Source organism: Lactuca virosa, chromosome 7 (assembly GCF_052849685.1).
Source record: "Lactuca virosa cultivar CGN04683 chromosome 7, Lactuca_virosa_CGN04683_v6, whole genome shotgun sequence".
Classification (NCBI taxonomy): domain Eukaryota; kingdom Viridiplantae; phylum Streptophyta; class Magnoliopsida; order Asterales; family Asteraceae; genus Lactuca; species Lactuca virosa.
Genome location: NC_136432.1, coordinates 197,861,288 through 197,871,479, shown reverse-complemented (window position 1 = coordinate 197,871,479; position 10,192 = coordinate 197,861,288). Strand labels below are relative to the sequence as shown.

The 10,192-nt window shown below is 32.7% G+C and overlaps 1 pseudogene; it reads right to left on the bottom strand.

The window, feature by feature from the left end:
• Positions 1 to 4,426: 4,426 nt before the first annotated feature.
• LOC145125926 (mitogen-activated protein kinase kinase kinase 18 pseudogene) lies at positions 4,427 to 5,887 on the bottom strand (annotated as a pseudogene).
• Positions 5,888 to 10,192: the final 4,305 nt, after the last annotated feature.

Genomic DNA, 10,192 nt, shown 5'->3' with positions numbered 1-10,192 from the left:
TGGCGGGTTCAACCCACATAAGTCGTATACATATTTGTTCACGATATGTTGTGACTCCATCACACCAATGGAATGATAAACTCACAGTACACACTGTTCTTGCTGTCATCCCTCCCTATACTTGTCAACCGACAACCCATAACCCACACTTGTCTATATTCTAAACATATTTTCATTCATAAATGAACTTACCTCTCTCTCTCTCTCTCTCTCTCTATATATATATATATATATATATATATATATATATATATATATATATATATATATATATGACGGTTCACTTGAGATTCTAAAAAAATAGAGATCTTGAGATTCAACCTCAGCCACATATTTGTAATTTTCCGTTCTAACACTCTAGCATACCAACAACTGCGGCGTATACCTAATCATAAATGATTATATGGCGGAGTTGTATAATCTTATATGATTATACATGTTTCTACATATATCTCTAATCATATATGAGTATACATATGTGTATGTTCAGAGAGTGCTTAATCATATATGATTCTGGTGGTTGGTGGGGGAGGAGGTGGTGGTGAAAGAGGTGGTGGCGGTATAGTGGACGGAGATGGCAGTAGTGTGGTCGGTTGGTGGCGGGGTGGTGGTGGTGGTGACGGTGACGGTGGCGGTTGTGGTGGTGGGGAAACGACATAGGAAAAAAGGAACGGACGGCACTGCATAATTGTTTATGATTATAAACTCTGTAGCTGTGTCAATACGCTGGATGGTTAGAACTATAAAGGAGAAATATGTGGTTGATGTTGAATCTCAAGATTTATTTTTTTAATAATCTCAATGGAACCTATATATATATATATATATATATATATATATATATATATATATATATATATATATATATATATATATATATATATATATATATAGAGAGAGAGAGAGCTAGGTTCATGTATTATTGTGCAGATGTGTGGACAATGTTATTCTATGAGAATTACTAAGAGAATAAGTTGTTTAGCAATGCGAATACGTTCAACCTTACAAAAATATCGTCATTTTCATGCATTTTCGCTAATTATTATTTATTTTTGTTCTCACACATCGTTTTTCACTCATTTTCATTCTGACAGAATACGACTCAATAAACATTCTGACAAAAATGAGAATAATAATAATAATAAGTGTATAATCATTTTATAGACGATTTAATTAGTGAGAATGTGTGTTAATGACAATAGTTATGTAAGATTGAACGTATTTATATTATCAAACAACATATTTTCTTTATCACTCTCAAAGAATAACATTGTCCATACGTCCGCACAATAATTAGTTAGAACAGAGAATAACCTCTATATATATATATATATATATATATATATATATATATATATATATATATATATATATATATATATATATATATATATATATATATATATATATATTGAAACAAACATGTACTAGACTTTATTTAATCGTGGAGTTAAGAAAGAAGACGTCATTAAATAAAAGGCTAAAATTAGGGTGGGGGTAGTGAATGGAAGTGTGAAAATGCATGTATTAACATAAGATGGTATATCAACTTTTATCACAAGCAAAAGTCAAATCAACCATGCTAACATACTTGGTTAAAAATCTCCCACACTTCAAATATATATTTTTAAATTTGATAAAACGACCTCTAAAATTTTGTACTTTTTTCATTTATATATCACAATGGCATTGTTTACGCAAACATGTTTGTGTTTATTTGAAGCCAAATAATTATAAATCTTATATACTATCATTGGTGAGCTAAACCATCAAACAACGAAAAAAAAAGCTTTAAAAACATGGAAAGAGCTTTATTTATCACTAAGATGTTTGTAAAACTTAAGGATATGCTCGCTATAAACTATTCTCTTTTTTAAGATATAAGATTACCTATTAACTGATGAAAATTTGAAAAAGAATTTAAATTAATATGATCAATAACAATTTTATTGAAATTAATAATTTGTTAAAAATATATGTGCAATCTAGAGAAAATGATTAAATCTTTTTTTATAAGGCGCAAAATGTTATTCTTACAATCAATTGTATCATGTCAATGTCATAATGACATCGTTAAAAACAAAGAAAATGGAAATACGTGATAGAGAAATAAGACACGTAAATTGGTAGATAGGGTGAGTGAGAGGGGACCATCAACCTCAATATACACACGTTTACTAAATAGTAAATTAAACATGTTTTAAATTGCCACTCGCCCATTTGTCATCGTGATGTAATTATAGGTACGCATATTGTGGCGCTGGTGAGACCGGAGAAGGGTCAGCACCTCCAAACTAAAAATTTATTTCTCTAACCAATTAGAATCTATATATTGCCCTGTTTTTCTATTTTGTTTCTCAACCGAATTACCTGTTTAACTTTATTCGTCCTACTTAAATAACGACAAAATTATATAATGGTCCTTGTGGTTACTACAAGTTTTTATGAGAATCTTTTAAGGGCGTCTTTATGTTAAAATAGCTAGAAAATTGAAAGTCGATATGTGATAACTCAAAATTAGTAGCTATTAATTAGAAGTTGTTGTTTTTATTTGTATAGGAGTTTCGGTACAATTAGTTGGAAACTTTAGAAATATATAAAATTTCATAAAAAAAACTATAATTATCAAAAGTTAAAAATCATTCAAATTTTAATACCAAATGCATCCATTAAACTTTTTAATTGGTAAAAAAATTATGTATATTAGTAAATGAAGAATTTTTACAAATAAAGTAAATAAGATTTTTCAACTTTGTAAAAACTTAGATCAAACATTTATTACATATTATAAGTTTTTTCATCGTTCTAAAAGAAAGAATATTATTATATGATATTTATTTGGTTTATAAATTCATTTAATAAATTTTTATTATTTTGCAACATAAATATTAATAAATTATAAAATTAGTCATATGGTTGTTTCAAATAAAGATATTATAATTGTTAGAATTTATTTAAATTTAATAGTATAAGATAATTACCAAAAGTATGGATATGAATATGATATATTTATATTAAAGGGCATTAAGTCAAATTGTTAAAATCTAAAAGAGTTTTTTGTTAAACGTTAGTTGAAGTAACTTTTGGATTTTGAGCTTCTGTTTAAACAAAAAGCTAAAAACTCATGTTCCCGAACAAAGTTTTATTTTTTCGAGCTTTTCTTAACAACTAGAGGCTCCTACAAAATTGTATGTCGAACATGCCCTAATATAAATAATCTTTATGGTTTCAATTTATTGTATAATTGGTCCTTACAACTAATGTCATTAAAAGCATCGTTGAATACATGTAAAAAGTCCAATATACCACCTTGAAATTGATGGTGATATCTTTGAAGTAAATAGGTCTCAAAGCTTCTTTTCAGCATACATCATTGCGACTCATACATCTTTTAGTCAACAACCTCCACCTTCATCCTAGTATCCATCCCCCTCCATGCTTTAAACACCGCCATATTGTCCATCATCCATCTCCGTCACCACATCCACCTCAATATATGCGTAATTACGGCTCGCTTACCAAGCCCACCTCCACCTTTACATTTCCATCAACCCTCACATCACGCTCCTCAATCTCAATAACACTCATAGTACAAAAGAGGATTGAAGATAGATTGAAGAACACACACATAAATAGACAACTTGAGAGCTTCTTTCATGACCACTTGTTGTAGAGGCGGTGAAAAACATGAAATGTTTTTTTTTTGTTTATCATAGACTCAAGGATTGCTTGGTGCTTCAACAAAAACTTTAAGACTAGTTTTGTAGAAAACGAAATAATATGATGAGTTTTAGCAAGTCCTCAAAGCAAAGACATATTCGTAAATTATACCACTAATGTGCTATTAGTGAAAAACGATATGCATTAGACTATGATGTGTGGGATCATCTCACTTTCTCACACCTCTCATATTTTCATGCATTTCAACATCATGTCACGTTTTACCATCCTCCCTTTACTTCCCTTTTTCACATAGGAAATGATCACATCTGGCATTTTCACCCGTTAAGCATGCTAAACGCTCTGATGATGTGCAAGTGAAAAAACAAAGTAAAAAATAAAAATGAGGTTAAGCTTGCGGTGCATTCTCACTGTAGAAGAGCAAAAATGAGAGGGACTATGTCCACCACGCCTCACTGCAAGCCAAGTCATCTCACTTCATGGTATGGTAAAACCACACCCCGTATTTTTATAATGCAATATGATAAGCCTTATTGTAATTAGATTTTACAAAAAGTATCATAATCAATCACTACATGGTTATGAACTTTTCTATTATTCTTATCTTTATTTTGATTTTACCTCCCAATACAAAATGTATATTAAATGGACAATGTGTCCTCAGCATATGGCACTTGATTAGTTAGTTGAAGTTTTCTGTTTCATTAGCTAAATAAATCAAATAAAAACAAAAGAATACACAATGTAAAACTTTCATCATGTATGCATTAGGATGAAAAAACTCAACCACAAATGTCCTATTTAGCATTCTTAGATCTTAAGTGACAAAATTTGAAGATTTCTTGTAGTCGAATGAATTTCAATTCACTATCATCATATTAAAATCAGAAGGTAAACCACTATGTCTAAGTAAATTCGCATTGGATGCATTTAATGCCAGCCCAATACTTGCTTTTACAGCTATTTTTCTACAACTAATTTTTGGGGTATCTACGAAACTAATGAACAACTCATCATATTCACCGCCACTCATGGTGCAACCCACCTCCATCTCATTACCTACCGCACCTGTCACCGCCCCTCTGTTTGCTTTTCCGTCACCATCTTCATTGATTCTGATCGTGATCCACTCGGTTTCCTCCTTTTCACATCTCCACTTTGGTATCTCTGACTTGTCCGCCAACTGTTTGATTCTTTGCCTCAAAGAGTTCGAGGAACACGTGGGTGGAGTAAAATCAGTTCCCACCGACGACGACGACGGTTCTTCCATTGAATTCCACACGTCTTGATCAAGTATACTCGTCGGTGAATCCGTATAGATTTTTTCACATATCATTTGCTTTGAATTGTCGTCAAATTGTTGGAGATACGGGTGTTTGAGAAGCTGTTTCGTAGTCCACCTCTCTCTTGGATCCCGATTCAAACACTTTCTAACGAAATCCTTCGCTTCATCGGAAAATTCATCTGGGATTTCAGGGATTTCCCCGGAGAATGCAATTCTGTAAAGAACCGACGCCACGTCAGTAACGTTTGACCATGGTGAACCACCGGTGGCCATTTCAATCATTGTACATCCAAGCGCCCATACATCCGCCGGAAACCCCTGTTCTTCACCTCGCGCCACCTCTGGCGCCATAAACATCGGCGTCCCATAAATCGGCGCCTCCTCATCAACCCATTTCGCACAACCAAAATCACCAATCTTCGCACCACTTTCGTCAATCAAAACATTCCGGCCTTTAATGTCACAATGCACTACACCTCTCGAATGAAGGTACTCTAACCCTCGAACTATCTCCCTCGTATACCTTAAAATCTCCGAACTCTTCAACCCGCCACCATTTATTCCATTTATTCCGTCGACGATGGAACCAAAAGGCATGTACTGCATCAGAAGATTGTACATCAACTTGTTATCTTCTTTAGTAACATCACACCCTTTGTAGCTCACGACATAAGGACTACTCAAAGTAGACAAGAAATATTGTTCCTTTCGCAAGCTTTGAGCTTGCGACAACTCCATAGACTTGACTGCAAAAACCTCACCGGAGGTGGAGGTGGCGGTGGAGACGGTGGCGGAGGAGCCACGACCAAGAACACGACCTCTAGTCCACCCCATGTCGATTTTCTTGAAGAAAGACGTGCCGTGTGAAGATATTTTTTGAAGGTCGAGTTTGGTTGGTTGATTTGAGGGGTTTGTGGTTTATATATATAGTGGTTGTAAATGAGTAAATTCTTAAATGGAAAAAGGTTTTGTAGTTATGTTGTTGAAATTAAAAGGTGTAGTTATTTGGTTGGGTGGGAAGTCTATCCACGGAGTTGACGATTGGTTTAACGGGAGTTTGACTACGTGGCAAATTGTAGGTAGGGAGTGACAACCTTTTAGGCAAGCCAAGACGGCAGCTATGTGGCAGGGACACGTGTCATCAAGGATTTAATTTGCTTGAAATTGGAAATATATAGATACAAATATATAAATATAAATATAAATATATAATCAATCCCTTGTTTGTGGGGTTTTGTTTCATGAATTTTAGGAAATAATCATCACATGAATAATAATAAGATACGCAATGTGTGAAAATATTTGCATAGAGACGTGGTATTTATGACTGTTTTATGTCATCATACATGGACTCATGTAAAATAAATTGATATATTACATAAAAGTTTAAATGATTTGTATCACTAAGACCAAAAAGATGAGATAAGGAATCTTTTGAAAAGGCTATATAGTGTGATGATGTAAGTTTATTAGATAAGGATATATATATATAATTCCTGAAAGATAAAAGTTTGTAATCACATCCCAAACTTTAGGTTGGATGCCTTATTTTGTAATTGTGTTTGTTGACTTTGAAAACCGAGGATTTTTTGGGGGTTTATGGTAAGGCAGGAGAGGGTTAGGGGCAAAGGGTTGAACCACTAAAGTGGTTGGTGTCAAGTATTCCACTTTTTGGTAGAATATCCTCTCAAACTTTGAGTAATTTGGCATATACTTATTTCCAAAAATAAAGTCTTAAAGGAATTTACTCTTTCAATTCTTGGGTTATGTTTCAAGTCAAAATAAATAAATTGTTTGCATATTCATGATTAGGTGCATCATAGGATTTGTGTTTCATTTCGACCACATAATGCAAAGATTGTACATCAAAATAAAGGAAATGAAGTGATTATCATTAAAACGACATTTTAACCAATGTACTCTATATGGGTTTTGGTAGCACGTCATTTAAGATCGTTTGTCAATGTGAAAATCGTGTGATCTGTATAAAACTCAGGTACTATAAATTGGTCATGTTTTCGTGTGAGGCTATATTGTAAACACGACAATTACGTGTGACATCCAATGAGTATGATAAATTTTGATGGCGATTTTATAATTTAACATGTGTGTATGGTGTGATGGTTCTATTGCATCACTCAACATCTTCTAGAAAAGGTTGATTTTTTTAACTTGTGAATGAAGTGTTGGGTGAAATGATTTTGTAAGTAGATTGGTGGTTATAACTTCTAAATCAAGATTATTAATATATAACGGTCCCCTAAGCATTGATAGACGTATTAAGTTTCTTCTTACACTCAAAAGAATTATTGTGTTTCTTTTGGAATAAGCGTAGTAAAACTTTTGATTTTTATTGTACTAAATACCATAATTTTACGTAAGTTTTTAATTAATATTTTAGTTTTCTGTTTATTAGTGTTAATATGTGATTTGGAATTTGTTGATTCGAATAAATAACCGGACACGAAACGAAGTGAAGAAAACTTGACTTGTGATTTCGAAGGGATAAATGTTTAGTCTACATTGAGGGTCGTTAAACCCAAAGTCGTACACTACAAACACCTATTTCATGGGGGTGCCCCCCCCCCCCCCCCCAACCCCACCCCAGGGGAGGAGCCCATCGTGGTATGAATCTATTTAAATATTTCAGATTTATTTGTATATGAGCTTGACCCTATAGTTGCTATGGGTTTAAAAGTGTGTATCTAGGGATTCCAATGTAATCATTTCAGAAAAACAATCAGATAAAAGAAGAGATATCTGGTTTCTGCCTATAATGAGGCTGAGGGTCATTTAGACCCGAATTTATACACGACAAACACATATTCCATGGAGGTGTTAGGGAAGCTCACCATAGTATGTATCTTTTTAATTATTTCAAAATTATTTGTATATGAGTTTGCCCCTATAGCTGCTAAGGGCTTACAACTATTCATAGCTAGGGATTCCAATGCAATCATTTTTGTAATCATTTCGAATTTATTTGTATATGAGCTCATATTGAATAAACTCCTACAATATGAAATGTTAGTCCATAATATACAATAAGTACTAGTATATGGGTAAAGTGTAACCCCGTGATTTTTCACCTTATTATTTTTATTTTAAAAACATTATTTAACAGGTTTAGGCAACGAAAGTCTTAATTATCATTTGAAAACATCACCTGTATTGTTGGAATCCTAAGTCGATGAGGACTTGGAGACCAAACAATCTAGTTTATGACAAGTTGGTCATAAGTTTCCTAGTCTAATACAAGTTGGTATGTTAGGCTATATATACCTGTCTATAATCGAGTTTATGATTATGAGAATAGATTGTAAAACATCGGTTTTGAGTTAGTTTCCGATTAATCAAAGAGTTATTTTGGTTATTTTGTTTAGCCGTGTAGGGTAAGAGAGATTGTATTCACAAATTGAGTTTTGAGTTATTTTCTCATTTAATCAAGAGATAGTTTTGCAATCTTGTTTTCTAAACTTTAATATGTATCAGAGCGAGGTGAAGACGGTGTCGGTTTGAGAGTCGGTTTTAAGAAAAATGTAGCCTTTGAATGACTTAGAGATTCGGGGGTGATTGTTAGAATCCTAAGTCGATAAGGACTTGGAGACCAAACAATCTAGTTTATGGCAAGTTGGTCATAAGTTTCCTAGTCTAATACAAGTTGGTATGTTAGGCTATATATATATATATATATATATATATATATATATATATATATATATATATATATATATATATATATATTTATATATATATATGTATATATATATATATACTTGTCTATAATCGAGTTTATGATTATGAGAATAGATTGTAAAACATCAGTTTTGAGTTAGTTTCCGATTAATCAAAGAGTTATTTTGGTTATTTTGTTTAGCCGTGTAGGGTAAGAGAGATTATATTCACAAATTGAGTTTTGAGTTATTTTCTCATTTAATCAAAGAGATAGTTTGGTTAATTGTTTGTGTTATACATTCTTGACTTAATGTATTACTTTCAAAAACAATCCATCAAAATTTTAAAGTTGCAAACCAGTACCAAAATCTAGTACAAATGAAACATTATTGTACGTCTCAAAATGATATCATCTCTAAATAACATAAATAAAACTACCCAAAAATTCTTAACCTCACCAAGCCATCAATATCAAGCTGCATGTACCAATGCAAGTCACAACAACAAGCAAAGAAACAAGTGTCAACATCAACACAATGAGTCAATCCCAAGTACATGGATAGAAAAATAATCATACTTCATACAAAATGTTTAGTCATGCATTCAATTCAATATGACCTAGAGATCCAGTGCACCAAATGGGGTGCGACTCCCACCCATAACATTGTCCCTGGTTCTCTGTGTTCACTACTGCGACTTTGAATATACGAACACGATGAATTGTCGTTCGAGTGTGGTAAAACGGTACTTCCAAACGCATACTTACACCTAAACGTGATGCTTGATCTGGCATTTCCGAGTAGCCAATATCACTCTAGTCCGTGTACACAAAGTGTACCGGAACCATGTTTCGAAATGGTTAACTAGAAAACTACTCAACATCGACTTGGCTTAAGCTCTTTTTTTCCAATGATACCTTTCCACCACGATATCCCATAGGGCACGCACCTAAGTTTAAGTTTCTACCATTTTACCCCCACTATATGTATTCCCCTTTATTTTAATTAATTTTATAATTAACTAATCCACTCACATGGGTCATACGCACACCTCACCAATATTATTATGTCATCATGCTTTATTATTATTATTATTATTATTAATCCAAGACATATTACATCTCATATCGTACATCAAAGGTATATTCTCAAAAATTACCACATAGCATCAATTTATAGCATATAAAGAAATACACCTTTTAAACAACCAACTTCTAGCATGCATTTTGTAGTTTCATTTCAGTATGAAAAACAGAAATATAACATGCAAATCATCACATTTTAGCAACATGAGTAACTTCACAACTAGCATGGACATATCACTCTCTTTTGCATCAAATAATCAATTTAAGAATTCTAGCATACCAAGGGTCTCCTAAATAAATAGTTTCTACAAATATTTCACAATTACAGATTGCATACATCTCATACATTCATATTATATCATCACACAAAACCTATTAGATTTATAATATATACAATAATATGCAGTCTTCCTTACTCGTGCCTAAACAACCACAAGAATTCATTCACCTCTAGTCCAAGTTATGTG